The sequence below is a fragment of the Chelonia mydas genome, chromosome 3 (genome assembly GCF_015237465.2).
Source record: "Chelonia mydas isolate rCheMyd1 chromosome 3, rCheMyd1.pri.v2, whole genome shotgun sequence".
NCBI lineage: Eukaryota > Metazoa > Chordata > Testudines > Cheloniidae > Chelonia > Chelonia mydas.
The window spans coordinates 61,255,191-61,271,880 of record NC_057851.1 but is presented as its reverse complement, the minus strand read 5'-3'; the positions used below and the strand labels follow the sequence as shown (position 1 = coordinate 61,271,880).

The 16,690-nt window shown below is 43.9% G+C and overlaps 1 long non-coding RNA gene across 2 annotated transcripts in view; it reads right to left on the bottom strand.

The window, feature by feature from the left end:
* LOC122464982 overlaps positions 1-16,690 on the bottom strand; it is a 90,662-nt gene that overhangs the window by 30,585 nt on the left and 43,387 nt on the right. For both annotated transcript variants that reach the window (XR_006289461.1, XR_006289462.1), the window contains exon 2: positions 2,709-2,757. This is a non-coding gene — a long non-coding RNA (uncharacterized LOC122464982). The remainder of the gene's footprint in view (positions 1-2,708; positions 2,758-16,690) is intronic.

Genomic DNA, 16,690 nt, shown 5'->3' with positions numbered 1-16,690 from the left:
AAATAATGCTTAAAATAGCAAGCCTGATTCTGCACATCATATACTTAAAGCTGACTGGATAAATAAGCTTTGAGTTCAAATGTAGTGTGTGTTACTCTCTTACTCTTTAGCCTGAGGTCCAACCTAACAATTATTAAAGAACTCAAGGATTTCATAATGAAGCTGAAAGAGAAAATAAAAGTATTACCCGAGGAAATAATATATTGTGGTCTAGCTGGCCAGGAGAAAGCATGTGCTTCTGTCTGTCTCATGAGGGAAGCAATGCAGAATGACACAAGTCTCTACCTTACTGCCCTGACACCTCCTCGTTTACCGTTGAGCTGGTTTGTTTGTTTTTTTTTTGGCACAGGTTTCCCTTGTTAAGATGCCTGAGGCCAAAAGCTCAAACTATTTGGTTAAGAAAATAATAATAGCCTGAAGGGAAAAAAAAAGCAATCCTCAGAACTGATGCTATCAGTGGCTTTGCATGTACATTAAACATTGACAAGATCATTTCAAAGAATTAGTGAGGATTTCCAGTGACAAGTAGCTGGGGTTTATTCCTTTGTTGTGATATCTCAGCTTCAGAGATGACAGTGCTCCTTCTAACCTACGTACAGGAAGTGTGGGCATCTCCAAATATAGGAGCACCCAACAACATGAGCACAAATGAAACTGATATTCATCTAGATAACTCACTGTAAGAGGAACAAAAAAATGGTTCCATCAGCAAGCATAAGCTGAACCTTTCCACAGCTAGTGAATTATTATTATAATATCATTGTTATGCTAAAAAAAAAAACCTTCAGAGGGTCTGTATAGTTGCCAGAAATGTTGGTGCAGTGCCAAGTGAGATCCTGTGGGAGAGATTTTAGGAGCTTGTGTTAGCAGAAGCTTAAAGAATTGTTACCAGTGGCTGGGATTATTATTTTCAGTTCTCAAGCGTGACTTTGTGGGAACTGGCTCTGTAGTCTAGTGAGAGATCAGAGCTTGGGACCCTAGCCTGTGCTTGGGACTTATTGTCCTAATTTTGAGATTGCATTGGAAAGGGCAGCCTTTCAGTTGCATCCCCATTAATGCATTCCAAATTTTCCAAATTTTCTACCCTAAAGATTCTGGTGTACTCTGCCGCATACAGATACAGTGCCTGCAGCTCTTGATTTGAATGTGCAGTCACACACACAAACAGTGATCCTTGTGAGTTTGAGTAATTGAACTTATGTGGTCACTCCCTACCTAGAGAGGAAAGTGCCCAGTGACAAACCCTCCCACATCCCCCGAGTTAAAAACATCTAATTCACCTCCCTAAAAAACCACGAAATGCCTCCTAGGTCCTTCAGGAGACAAGGCCTTCAATCTCCCGCAACGGCCCAAGCCCTCCTGACCTCTCAGTGAGCTACCGACCCTTCCATCTCCTCTGCAGAGATCTTCCCAGTGGCAGTCCCCAGTGACAATATCTGTGGATGTGTTTGGCTTTGTTTACAGAGAGCCCACGGACAATTTTCCTCCTATTCAAACAGGTTCCAGGAGTAACAACAGAAGTTGCCAGTTCAACTGTATCAAATCTTAAAGTTTTTGTGACTACTTACTCTATAGCCAAGAAAACTCCTATAGCTCCTCTCTACTCAACTTCTTGCATGCCTAATTCCAAAGTGACGCAGATCTTGCCGAACTGACACAAATTAATACATCTGTCACATTTTTGTGAAGCTGCAGGAGTACCCTTGACTATTTTGACAACCTTAGCATGTGCCACTTCTATGACACAGTCAAGGTGTTCCTGGTGGCTGCTTGCAGAAATATTTATATAATCTAGACAAATATTGACTCAGGAATTTAAGTATGGGGTGTGCAGGTTGTGGTTAAAAGTCCTTTTATAACATCCACTCCGGTTTTCCCCCAAAGTTTCACTCTACTGTTTATCAGGTCACATTCCTGGTGGCCCTCACCAAGACACACCTTGAAGCTAAGGACTGTGGCAGGGGAAACATTTCTGTTCAACTTACGCAAACTGATACTGGGCTCAAACCACATGTTCATCATTCACAAAATAAACTCAGTTTTATTCATAGTCTTTCTTCCAAGAAATAGTTCTATGATTTGTTTTTGAAAGATCTTTCATATGATGATGGTGGCACATTTTGGTTGCCCTCTAGGATCATCAGTATTTCTAAATCCGGAAAACTGGACATCTATCTTCACCATCTTATTTCAGAGCTCACTTACTCAGAGAAATGACAGCCTCATGGACTGAGAGAGATTGCATGGTCCAGTAGAGAGAGAGAATTGTATTCAGTTCAGGCAATCTAGGTTCTACCTCTGCCTCTTTCATTGACCTGCTTTGGAAAAGAGCATTTCACTCTGCCTCAGTTTCCCTCTCTTTAAAATGAGGAAAATCACACTTATCCTCCTGGTAAAGTGCTTTGACAACTAAGGATGAAAAATGCCAAGTATTACTTCTATAGTTCCATCTTCTAGATACATTGGTAAGACAGCAAATTGTTCATAATTGCACTGCTTCACAAAATGATTTTATTTTTTTTTGAAGTGTAATCCTCACCTGATGCTACATGCTGCTGGAAAGTTTTCCTCAGTTTCTTTTAAAGACAATTATTCCATTATTATTCCATTCATAATCTCCATCTCTGTTTGGGACACTACTAACAAAATTCCATTATAGGATCTGTAGGCCTACATATGCTGCTGACTATTAAAATGTCTTTACTCACCAGAAAATGATCTATCTTCTAGTTGACAGGTCCACAAATCTGGTCCTCTCTGCCAAAATGGAGATATAATTGCAGTAACGATATAAGAACTTGAGGTTTCTTAGATCTGAAGTAGGATATTGTATTCCCAGACCTGAAGAAGGGCTTTGTGTAAGCTTGAAAGCTTGTCTATTTCACAAAAGTTGGTCCAGTAAAAGATATTACCTAACTCACCTTGTCTTTGTATAAACCAAAACATTTATCCCTATTCTATTACAATAATTAATCCATATCTCATAGCTTGGCTAGCCCTTTAAGCCTTGCTTGTGATGGCACCCCGAACCCCACCTATCCAGACTGTCTGGGAATGAGATGTCTTGGGTCAATTATCAGACTTACCTGCGAGGGAGTCAGGTTATTTCCATAAGGGGCTGGGAGAGCTCAGTTGGGAAGAAAAGCACTAGGAATGAGGTTGTCTCCTGTGACAGGCCTTAAAGGGAGGGTGGCAGGACAGGAGGAGGCAAAATCCAGACAAACGGCCTGGAGGTACACCTAGGAATTAGGATCCAGTTGACAGAGAACCAGACTGAGGAAAAGACTCCAGGGATAAAACCCTGAGGATCAGAACCAGCTCTCCAGGGAGAAAGTCTGAAGGGTCAGCACTCTACTTGAGAGCAGGGCAGAAAGATTTTAGGTTCCTTTGGGACTACTGTTCACTCTCAGTGCCCCAGTGGGGTGTGCTGAGAGAGATGGACCACAACAGGGTGCTGCAGAGGCCAACCCTGCCAGATCACAATAAAAATAAAGTATACTTCAGCTTTTCACTGGTTGGGCTTTTCCATGAGCAGGACTTAACCCCATGCTGGTGTAGTAGCTCATAAGTCTCCTTCTGTCCCTAAAGTTACAATTCTGTTCATCTTAGATTTTTATACTGATATATCAGTCATCACCACAGTGATAGACCCAATGTAGGATCTGTAGACCTGAGTACTTCAAGAAATGCTTTTTTCCTTGTAACTAAGCAATTTTCCTATTACATGCATCAACAGTCCACATATTTCATTTGTCAGCGTCTTATTTTCTTTAAGGAAATGTTTGTTGAATAAATGAACATGCTGTCTGTTTTCTTTGGAAATTTTGCTTGCTTGCATACCTTTCCTGTATTTTGATGAGTTTTTTAATTTGGATGGTCATAGCTGTGTTTGTACAACTGGCATTTGATGCCTTTGTTTATTGCAAAAGATTGGAGGGATCTTGTTAAAAGGTGATCCCTGTGCCTTGAAGCTCTAGAGGGTAAGGAGCTTTCTGCTCCCATCTGTTGGTGATCAGGGGAAGAACAGCCACAGAGCTGTTTTATCTGAATAGCCCAGTATTCCACATAGATAGATGTTCCTGAGGGTAAATTGTTCTCTGCTCCCATCTGTTGGTGAACAGGGGAACTATGGCTATAGAGAGCTTCATTTCCATGTGCTTTGTACCCAGAATTCATCTGGTGACACTTTGGAAGTCACCATAACTGTATACAATTTCAGAATTGGGTAGTGGAATTGAACTAGAAGGGGGACAAAGAGGAGAAGGGTTTGTACCTTGTAGCAAGAAGAGGCTCCCTCTTGGCAGGGGTTTTGAATAGTACTGTTTTTTTACTCCACTTAGGATCCTATGCTGTTGGGAGTATTCTTTGGGAGAGGATGCAGATGTGGCTCCTTGATGGAATGAAATGCAGAAAGGTTTCTCATTGAAGCTATAAAGCACAGTAGCAGAACTGGGTGAACTCTGGAGGGGCCTGTCCTACTCATTCACTAAATAAGTTGAAATACTATAGGTGGATTAGGTGATGGATCCTCAGGACAGGACCAGGCAGCACTTCCCAAGGGACTGCTAGAAGGTACCTCAGGACTCTAGGACTATGTTGCTCACTGATGCCAAACAGTGGGTGGGGTTTAGTGGATGAGGAAGGGGGAAGTAATATGGTGAAGAGATATTTGCCTGTTGGATGTTGTGATGGGGCTTAATCCCCATCATCTGTAAGGCACAGGAGAGAGCCTAATTATTATGCTTCGTACCTGGAAGGTGATTAACTGATTGCCTTCTGGCCAGAGGACTAGGAGCTAGGCTGTATAAGGAGCAGAGAGCACTCAGTTGGAGGGGGAGATGCAGGAAAGAAGAGCTAGGGAGAGTTCCTGTCTCATGGGAAGAGACTGGAGGAAGACCTGTGGTCTTGGGACAGGCTATGGCCAGGAAGCAGAGCTACAGGAGGAGGGTTAATTCCTGTTGTGGGCCCCTAGAGCAGAGAGGAGCCCTGAGCCAGGGTCTATGAGTAACAGGGAATGAGGTAGAAGTCCAAGAGAAGTGAAGGACTTATTGTTTAGAATTGAGCCCAGGAGCAGCGAACGACCTTTTTGTTTAAAGATGAACCCCTGAAAGGAACTGAACTGTTATGTGACTTGGCCGGAGATCTGAACCACAGAGGACCCAGTAAGGCAGTCCAGAGAAGGGACTGACTGGGAATGGTCATCATGGTCAAGGAAGTGACCACCAGAGGGAGCACAAGAGGCAAAGTCCCCTGCAATGCTGTGTCTGGGCATGACAGGGTGCATTTGGTAAGGTAAGGTTGTGCATTTACAGATGTTCACACTGGTAGATGGCAAACAGAGTTAACAGACTCCTGCCAAAGTTACTGTGGAGGAGGGTTTATTTATCATCCGTATATCTAGATTGTTGCTGTGTTGTCACAGATTGATGCTGTTTGTTCCATTTTCCTCCAACTGAGTGTTCCTTGTTTCATAGACACTTTTAGTGCTTGCACATGGGTAAGTATTGCCTATTAATGGAGCTCAGAGAAAGTACTTGGTGATCCTAGAAATTCTGGGTAGAGTCTTGAACTGGTGGTGTTTGTTAGTTTTAAGAGGGACACCTCACTATTTGAACCCAGCTTATGTTGCTGCTGACAATACCTGGCAGAAGGGTTACACTATGTAACCTATTTATCTTTGGAAACCTTGTGCATGCCTTGGAAGAAGCATAATGCAAGCCAGATAGCTGGGAGTGAATGAGGATAAGAAAGTCAGTTCTGTCTTCGTCATGAGAGAAACTTGTAGACAGTTAACACTCATCACTGACTCATGAAGAAGTACAGTGAATGGTGTTAAAAACTGCATTTGTCACCGACAGTAGCTGAACTTACCACAGTTCTTGTGAAATTTCCCTTTCTAAGTATAAGGAAGAACTGCAAGTTTCAGGATAAAGATAAATTTGATATTGTAAACAAGTAATTCCAGTATTAGAAACCATATCTGGTGTCTGCTTCTTCATTTATGGTTTATGATATCTCACTTTCTGCTAATTGTAATTCGAGTGTATTATGAGGAAGCTTCCCTTCTGTCAAAATTAATGTTGTTCCTTCTAATTCAAGTCTATTTACTATTGCTGGTTTAAAGAATCAATTGAGTGCTGAACTTCCTTTAGGATTTGTCTGAGTTATGTTATTTTCACAGTTCCGTCTCAGATCGTGGCAAATTTTCTAAATCCTTCAAATAATAGGAAAGATTATTGTAGAAATGCAAGCAAGTAGAAGTCTTGATCCAGCAAAGCACTTTTGCTCAACTTTTAAACAAACATTTATTCCCTTTGACTTCAGTGAGACTACTCATGGTTAAAGTTAAGCATGTGCTTAAGTACTTTGAAGGATTGGGGCCTAAGTTCATAAAGACTAATTGATGTAAGGGTGTGTGTGGAATTGTTTGTCTCATGCTTTTTTAAATAATGCCATAAATGTAATGATCAGAAGCAGTTATGGCCTATGTTCTTTTCAAAAAGTTTTAGTATACAGATATTAAAAGATCTTTTTTCAAATACCCACTCCATTGTTGCTAACTGCATATCAGTAAGCTTACAAATATCTTGTTAAAAGTTGTTGACAGCTCTGGGAAGCTACATATCATAAAATGACAATGAAACAATTTATTCCAGAAGAGATCCCTAAAATTTGTCTTATAAAATCACGAATAAATAAGTTGTTGTGTGTCATACATTAGAGGGAAAACAATATTAAGTCAGTCAAAAGTCACTTAGTCATCCCAAATATGAAACCCTTAGTATTTCTTAATATTTCCATTGTCTGGATTCACAGTTAAAGCTAAAACTCTAATAAAGGGGAGCGGGCAACTACCTCAAACAAGTGGCACATCAGGAAGACATCTGTTTCCATGAAGAGGATGGACAAAGTTTAGCTAACAAGAGAAGTCAAAGCTGTTTCCCTGTGATGAGGATGATCTAGGATGGGAGTGGGATGTGGATCAGGCAGTGCTGTCAATGTGAACCAGAGATTTGGGAAATGCTAAACTGGGGAAAGTTTGTGTGGGAGAGGGAGGAAATTGTGATTGACTAGGTCTCCAGAAAACAGCATGGGGAAGTTAGTTGTCTTTCAGCAGGAAGAGAGATTGAGGTTGTGGTAGTTCTCCTGTGAAAGGGCTGAGAATAATCCTGAGAGCAAAATGTTGACAGGTGCTTTCATAAAATACAGTGGGGTGGGGGTGGGTTTGCTTAATGTGGTGGCAGGTTAGGGTTGTGCATGGATCTTGCCCAACTGGGAGTTTGAAAAAGAATTGCAAATCATCTATCATATCCATTTTATCTAGATTTCTAAAGGCAGCAGGAAAGATGGTGATAAAAGGTGCAAAAGTCACTTTGTGTAGTTTCTTTAGATAAGTGAGGACCACTAATATTTTGTAGGGATCCTTTTTTACTTGTGCAAAGGCTAAAGTCAGCTGGGTCTTTTCTTCACATTGTGTAAAAGGCATGAGTTCTCACAGCTATTTCTTACCAATGTGCAATAGACATTACAAAAATAAGAGTATTATGAGGAATGCCTTATACTGCAGGAAAAATGAAGTGCTCCAAACATAGTGTGGTCTCAAGATTCAATTAAAAGAAGTAAGGATGGCTAGAAAAGTAAATTCAAGCCATAGATGTGAAAAATCCCCTTCCACCACATCATACAATCCCATCTTTCTGTCTCGGAAAAATGACACAAAGCATGAACTAATCTGGCAATTTTCAAAGTAAAGAAGATACCACTTCTATGAATGCCACCAGTCACAGAGGAAGAAAGAGACTGAGCTGTCTGGTTATGTTTATATAAGTTTTGTGTTTCTTACCAAGTTTCCAGTTATTGTGGAACTCTCAGCACCTGCCAAATAAGTGTTCAGGGTGTCACATTCACTTTATTTCACAAATGTCAAATGCTTCAGAGCACAGAGCCTTGGATAAATCCAATGCTTTTCACTCCAATTTGCAGAAATTTAACCTTTATAGATCCAACCTGACATGAAAATATTACAGACACCAGTGAACATAAAAGGTGTTGTTTTGTTTTTTCTAATGGCAAAATAAGCTTTTTTTGTACCAAAAATGTACGTGTATTGTGCTTGGAATGTATGTGACAGCCATCATCTCTTGGGATTGGTGAACCAGTTCAGCTGTAGGAGGAGCTGGCCAAACTGCCTCCCAAAACTCAAACCAACTCTTAGATCAGTATAACAGGGTTTTTTTCCTTGTTACAGTGAAACTTAGTTTTAATGCCAGTGTGACAATAAAAGATGCTTTTCAAACTCACAGATAGTGTTCCATTTCAGGGAGGAATCTCTCACGTCCAGCGCTGTCAGCACACTTACTGCAAATCAGTGTTTATAGACTGGTCTTGTTTTTTGTGATTATTCTGTTTTTCAGTTTGAATATATATTGGGACCCTCCTATTGTCATCTTTTGATAAGCCTAGGAGCAAATACAGCTACCATATCCATGAGCCACGTAGCAAAGACTTTTATTTGATTTTTGATATTAATTCCACGTCATTCTTGACCAAAGTAAACAAGACAGGAACACCTCCAACAGCATCATTTGTCCTGCTTTGAGCAGGGGGTTGGACTAGATGACCTCCTGAGGTCCCTTCCAACCCTGATATTCTATGATTCTATGATTCATCAGGTTGAGATAAGGGGGATCTGTTGTTGTTTGTAACCATGAGTTTAGCACGCATGATGATTAACTATGTTAGGTTTAACCTCTTCATCTGAGTCCTGACAATCAAAGAATGTGGTGTCTGATTCTGCTGGATTTACAGAAGCTGAGAAATAAAAAATCAAGTCTCATTTATCATCCATCAGCTGGCATGGGTGGATGTGCATATTGAGAAGATGTCTTCCCTCTTTTACAATCTAAACAAATCTATCTAAATCTAAAACAATATAATGGGCTTCACAGAAAAATAAAACACAGACTATCAAAATGTATATCAAGAAAGCATCTGCCAAAACAAAACCAATAAAGCTCTAATGGACGCCTTGTGACAGCACTGATTCTGCAGGGAGGAAATGTGCCTGAGCTTTCTATGACAAAACAGCATAATAGATTCCCATGGATACACACTGATTTGGCCGTAGATATTGCACAAATCATTCTGAGCCTAAGGAACTTGCATCTACAACAACCAAACAAAAGAAAATATTTATTTAAAAAAACTGAGGATCTTCACTCCAGTGCTGTTGTAACCCCTTGGGGTTTAGAGAGCATGGCCCCTTTAAATCTTTTTCCTACTGGGGAGGGGGAGCAGTGAGAGAAAGGAGGGAAACTTGGGGGTGGGGCTCTGGAGCCCAGGGAGAGAAGGGCTGCAGCAGGCAGGCCCTGGACAAAGTGAAGGAGAGAGAACCTGCCTGAAGCCTGGGAAGGACAGGGCGGCCGATCGGGGACACCCCAGGACGGGAGCCAGGAGGAGCACGGAGCCAGGGAGGAATTGCCCGAGAAGGACAGGCCGGAGCTGGACCCAGTATCACTGCTGCCCAGAGCTGCATGGGGCTGTGAGTACTGGGGCTTGGGACTCTGCACTTGGAATAAGGAGGGAGGCTGCTAGTTAGTTAAGTGGGGAGGTTGTCGCTCTGTGTGGCTTTGCAGAGAGCAGCAGAAGAGGGCACCAGAGGGGTTTTTGGGGAAAGTTCACTGCCGCCGAACCCGACCGGGAGCACCCAAGACTCAGCACTGGACTGGACTTTGCTCAGGCCTCCTGAACTCTGTGTGCAGACAGATTGCTCAGTGTCTGCCCTTTCAGACTGTGCTACCGCTGGGCCCGTGGGGCCTTGGTTTGGATGCAACCCTGTTCTACTGCTCCCCCTACATTTCCCCTTGTTGTTTTTGCTCCTCTCATCCCTCTGTAAATAAATATCTCCCTTTGTTATATCCATTGTACTTTTCCTGTGCGTGTGTGTGTTCACTCTGTGGGGTTTGGAACAGGTGCCCCTGGGGTGTAAGGGATTTTTCCTGCTGCATTCCTCCGCGTGCTGTCTCTTGGCCAGAGCTGCCTGCAGAGCAGACTCCATCTTGGCCACGAGGGCGCTAAAGTTACACTTGGTGGCCCGTACGGGGACTTTGCAGTACAAACACGTGCACACACACATACCTACGCTGCGCATCCTGGGCTTTCCTTCACAGAGCAAAGAAACTCCTGAGTGACTTTCATCCTAGTTTAAAAAAAAAAACATGGAGAGGGGATTACTAGAAGACCTGTGCCAAGGGGCACGAGTCCCAGTAACCAAAGCTGTGCTGGTGGTGGGGTTCCCAGAAGAGATGGAACCAAATGAAATTGAGGAGAGCCTAGATGCAGCTGAAATACTGGGGAGAGTGAAGGTCCACACCCGTATTTACAACCGTGAAGTGAAGGGCATGGTAGCACTATGTACTCACTCCAAGGAAGCTGATCTTGATAAAGTGCCCAAAGAGGTGCAAGTAGGAGGTATCCCCTGGACAATTCTGGGGGCAAAGCAGTTCCCTACTAGTGTGCCTGTGTCACTTGAGGTGGATTCTTTAGCGCAGAAATTGCAAGCTCTGATGGCGGGTGAGAAGCGGACAAGAGAGGAATTAATTTTGGCATTAGGAGGGGCTCCAACACCCGCAGCAGCCAGCCTGGCGGGGATGGGCCAAAGGGCTGGAAACGCTCTCAAAGACGCATTGAAGCTGGGATGTGAAAGTGCTCCATACAAGCGGCTACGTTCTTTCTCGGAGGTGTCACCTGTACCCTCGGGGGAGGATGATTACGAGACCTGGTGGGATTTTACGGTGCCACTTGTCCAAGAGTGGGAATGCTCTGATGCTGAGAAGCGGAAACATGTGCTTGAAAGTCTGAGGGGACCTGCCATGCGAATTGTCCAAGCCCTGAAAGACTCCCAACCAGCTGCCCCAGTGCAAGACTATTTAACCGCTCTTGAGAGTGTCTACGATGCTACTGATAGCAGTGAAGACCTGTATTATCGTTTCTGCCATACCTATCAGGAGCCCCACGAATGATTGTCGAATTTCATCAGGAGACTGGAGGATTTGCTACAACAGGTATTGCGGAAGGAGGGCATCCCCACCAAGCGCAATGATTCTGCTAGGTTGGACCAGATCCTTTGGGGCACCTGACAAGATGGGTTGATGTTGTGGTGACTGCAGCTGAGGGAGTGGGCCCCAAACCCAGCCCCGTTCCACAAGCTCATTTGAGAGATACGTGAAGAGGAGGAGCGATTGTTGCAAGTGGATGCAGTGGTGCAGCCAAAAAAGGCAGGGAGTCACGCCACCACATGTTAGAGGCCTGCCACGATCGAATGGGGCATTTAGGAGTCAAGCGATTGGAGGCCCTAGTTAAGGCAAGATTCTATTGGCCCCGGATGGGGCATGACATCGTCCACCATGTTCGCACCTGCACCAGATGTATCCAACGAAAGACTCCGCCTAAGCAGGTGGCCCCTCTTGTCAACATCACAAGTTCTGCAGCAGTGGAGCTTGTCTTTATGGACTTTTTATCATTCGAGCCTGACCGCGGGGGTACTGCAAATATCTTGGTGGTCACTGACCATTTTACTCGTTATGCCCAGGCTTATCCCACCAAAGATCAAAAAGCTTTCACGGTTGCCAAAATCCTGTGGGAAAAGTTCTTTGTGCACTGTGGGTTGCCCGCCAGACTACACTCTGATCAGGGATGGGATTTTGAAAGTCGGTTAATAAAAGAACTTTGTAAGATCATGGGGATCAAGAAATCACACACCACCCTTTATCATCCACAAGGGGATCCGCTGCCAGAACGATTCAACTGCACACTACTGCACGTGCTGGGAACTCTGGAGCCCCAGCAGAAAAAATACTGGAGCCAGCACATGGAGCATTTGGTACATGCGTATAACTGCACTCGGCACGATGCAACTGGGTTCACACCATACATGCTAATGTTCGGTTGAGAAGCCCGGTTGCTGGTTGATCTCTGTTTTGGAGTGTCTTCAGATGGGGCACTCCCAGAAACATACTTGGGGTATGTGACTCGCCTAAGAGATCAACTGGAGGAGGCATATAGGATAGCAAAGCAAGCAGCTGGTCACCAGAATCAAAAGAATAAAACCCGATGTGATCAGCAAGTGAGGCAACAGGCGATTCAGGTTGGTGACCCAGTTTTGGCCTGAAATCTCGGACTACAGGAAAAACACAAAATTGCAGATTGTTGGGAGTCACACCCATACATTATAGAGAAAAAACTTGGGGATCTACCAGTGTATTGTATCTGTCCTGAGGGCAGTCATGGCCCCACCAGAACTCTCCACCGGAATCATCTGTTAGCTATAGGACAAATATTTTTTCCCCATAAGGATGTTTCCACAGATTCTGAGCCTCCCGGCCCCGCGAGTCGGACACAGTCCCAATGACAGAAATATACCTGTCCTCTGCAAATGCCCAGCTCCTTTGAGCGTGAGGATGAAATGGGGTTTGGCAATCATCCAGTTTGGAATGCCCCAAACCTAATGGATCCTCTAGTTGTCGCACAAAGAGATGATGATGAAGGGGAAGAACCCACACTGAGCACTTCCGAGGCCCCACTGATGCTGTGGGGACTTCCCAAGAACATGATGAGGAAGGTTTGGTGCAGGAAGAGAAAGCTGTACTGCAAACAGCCACTTTAAACCCAGATGCCCTCAAATTCGTGCCTCAAGGCCCTATCATCTTGCCTCCATGGTTGGTGGTGTCACCTCAGCCAGCGTAGACGTTACTCTAGGGAAGGGAAGGGAAGGGAAGCCCAGGTGTGTGCTGATGTATGGCTGTTTAGGGGAATCCAGTGACCTACAGATCTCTAGGGTGCCACGAGGGGTGAGTTGCCTCATGGGAAACCTATTCCACCCCTCGGGGTCCTGTGGGATGGATAATGGAAATGCTCCTGATGAATGGGGGCCCTGGGTTTCCTGTTGGGGATCCATGGTGTAGAGTTGCTCACCTTGATGGGGACATCAAGGATTATTAATTTTGGGGGCGGAGGAGAGTGTAACCCCTTGTGGTTTAGAGAGCATGGCCCCTTTAAATCTTTTTCCTAAGGGGGGAGGGGGAGCAGTGAGAGAAAGGAGGGAAACTTGGGGGTGGGGCTCTGGAGCCCAGGGAGAGAAGGGCTGCAGCAGGCAGGCCCTGGACAAAGTGAAGGAGAGAGAACCTGCCTGAAGCTTGGGAAGGACAGGGCGGCCGATCGGGGACACCCCAGGACGGGAGCCAGGAGGAGCATGGTGCCAGTGAGGAATTTCCTGAGAAGGACAGGCCGGAGCTGGACCCACTATCACTGCTGCCCAGAGCTGGAAGGGGCTGTGAGTACTGGGGCTTGGGACTCTGCACGGGGAATAAGGAGGGAGGCTGCAAGTTAAGTGGGGAGGTTGTCGCTCTGTGTGGCTTTGCAGAGGGCAGCAGAAGAGGGCACCGGAGGGGTTTTGGGGGAAAGTTCACTGCCGCCGAAGCCGACCAGGAGCACCCAAGACTCAGCACTGGACTGGACCTTTGCTCAGGCCTCCTGAACTCTGTGTGCAGACAGATTGCTCAGTGTCTGCCCTTTCAGACTGTGCTACCGCTGGGCCCGTGGGGCCTTGGTTTGGATGCAACCCTGTTCTACTGCTCCCCCTACATTTCCCCTTGTTGTTTTTGCTCCTCTCATCCCTCTGTAAATAAATATCTCCCTTTGTTATATCCATTGTACTTTTCCTGTGCGTGTGTGTGTTCACCCTGTGGGGTTTGGAACAGGTGCCCCTGGGGTGTAAGGGATTTTTCCTGCTGCATTCCTGCGCACGCCGTCTCTTGGCCGGAGCTGCCTGCAGAGCATACTCCATCTTGGCCACGAGGGCGCTAAAGTTACATTGTATTAAGCTCAACACAAAGCTGGTATATATTCTGGAAAGGGGTATGAAAAGTGGGTATGTGAGTTAGGATACAAGAGTAAGAGGCAGAGAAGTAGATTTGTGAGTTGCTGAGTAGGGCTGGCTGGAGAACAAGAATTCTGTTTTGTAAAAATGTTTGAGTTTTTGAAACTTGTTTTCATTCTGCATCAGCATGAAACAGAACATGAATTCTTATTTGGAAATTGTAGTTCTGTGTATAACCTGGCAATAGTGGGCATGCAGATTGGCTGGTGCTGTGATGACATTCTCACACTCATATTATAGCCTTCTAGAAGGGAGCAATTATGAGTGACAGGCATGCAGTAACATGAAGTTGCAGGAATCACAGGGTTAAAGGGGCCCGTGGGAGGCAAAGAGTTCCATTTGAGTATATTCACAGGGAATGATAGGGAGAACCATACTGGAGCTCCAAGCTTGGCACAAAAGAATCGGATACTTCTGCATGGATGGTTCAGCTCTTCTGCAGATCAGCGGGGATCATGGGCGGGTCCTGCAGCCTGATCCATAGGAAGCAAGCCCTGTGGGGAAATTGTCTCAGAAGGGCCACAGAGAGGTGTTATAATATCATTGTGCAGTAAAATGAATGTATTTCATTATAAAAACCTATTAAACAGATGCCGAATGATTGCACCTCTAGCAATGGTTATTATTTATATTCATATTAGTATTTTAACCCTGCTTCCAAAAAGTATATATCTTAAAAGTATCTATACCTGCTTGCTCTAAAGCACTATATTTGTTGTTTCTTGAGGGAGAGATTTATGGTCGTCAAAAACGTTATAGATCTATTAAACATCCTCCATTTGGGAGGGTATTCTGATTTAGATGGATTCATTCCAAATGTCACCTGGGAAATGTGTACCTCCCAACATGCTGAAAATTTCTGCTAATTTGTAGCAGTCATAATTCATGAGTAGTTGCTATAAGAAGGATATTGTTGCTTCACGTTCTGAGAAATTAGGGTTATAAACAGGGAATTCAAAAATATGAAACATTAACGACAGTTTCTCAAAGATCAAAAAAAAAAAGCAGACAAATAAAATAAAGGGTATCATTATGGAATTCCTCCAATGGGACAATTAGAGAAAACATTCAGCTCCTCAGACGCAATGGTAATAACTGAGAATGTAGACCTGTTAATGTAAGGTGTGTTGTTGGTTTCCTTTACACTCGTGTAAATCCAGAGCATCTCTTATTTTGATAGAATTATTATAGGGTGGCAGTGTGGTCCAGTGGCTAGGGCAAAGAACTGGGATATAAGAGACTTGTGTATGACCTTGGAGAAGTCACTTCACCCTTCCATGCTTCAGTTTTCCCATCTGTAAAATAATTGTACTGATGGATAATGTAAAATGCATTGAGGTCTTTGTATAAAAAGTGCTATGTAAGAGCCACATCTTTATAACTCCTTCAGGGTGATGTCATTTATTATGCCAGTACCATGCCAGGTTGCTTAACATGTATTCTGCACAGTAGACACACACTCTCAAGCTCATTTAGGTGAATGGCCTATGTCAGAGTGATCAAGTCTCTTCCTCTTGATAAATTTAAAAATGTGTTTAAATATGTAGAGGTTTTTTTTTACACATATTAGACCTAGGGGGGAAAAAAAACCAACCCTTTTCATCTGACATGTTTGTGAAAAGATGTTTTTGTGTGTGGACTGGGTGAAAACACTATAATTTCTCTTGGCTGGGAAACAGCCTGAGCAGAAATATTTGTAATATTTGCTTTAATCTACACTTGGCAAGAGTATGACAAAAGAAAATTAAAATTTCCTTCTTAGGCTGGGAACCCATTACGACAAGCTGCTGTACACCAGTACAGTACAGCAGCTTGTCATAATGGGTTCCCAGCCTAAGAAGGAAATTTTGCTGAACATTTACAGCAGGGCTGCACAATCACGGAACTCTTCAGTTTGCAATGCAGCTTGTGACCTGAATCCTGCAGATTTGGTTTGCAAATGTTGAAAATAAACCAATCCCAGCAGGTTCTCTTGGAAATTCCTTGGTCATTACTGCTGAAATCTGACCCTACTTATTGTACTATGTTTTGGCAGAATTAATGGACCTGGCCCAGTGTTAGTGTCTAGATCTGCTGCTGATACAGCTGCTTGCTGACTGTTTATAATAGTTATCTTGTACACTAAACTAGGGGTGGGTTAAATGAAGTGGTGTGTTGAAACACTATCATCCTCCTCTGTTCCTCCCCCAAAATATAAATGTAGGAGTCTGGAATTTCCTCATGGCTGTCTCTTTGGAAGTTCCACCTTAAAACTCTTTCAGCAAAATCCCTGGAGACAAATGCTCCGCCATTTTTTATATTCCTTAACAGCATTCTCTGCAAAGTGGGACTCTGAAATGCCTTAGAAAAAGATTTGTATAGTGCACAAAAAAAGGTTGCACTACAATATTGCTTATGTGGTGTCTTGCATATGTTGTATTATATTGCATACTACTGACCAGTCTGTTCCCTCACCATCTAAAGCAAAATCACCATGAAGGTGATGTTCTCCCTAAGGCTGTCATTCCCTCCTGAGAGAGAATACTCTGAGTTCTTAGTTTCTTCTTCACTTCTCTGGCAATGGAGGGGTTATGATCGACTCTTTGACCCTCCCAAAGTTCAAGCAGGTTTAGCCCCAGGCCCCTGGATCTCCTGAGATCTTTGTAGAACTCATATAAACTGCCAGAAGCAAGAACCATCCACAGGAAGGCTCTTTTGCCTCATTACAGTGTTGGGGCATCCATGCCCTGTATCTGACTTCACCTCCTCTTTTCA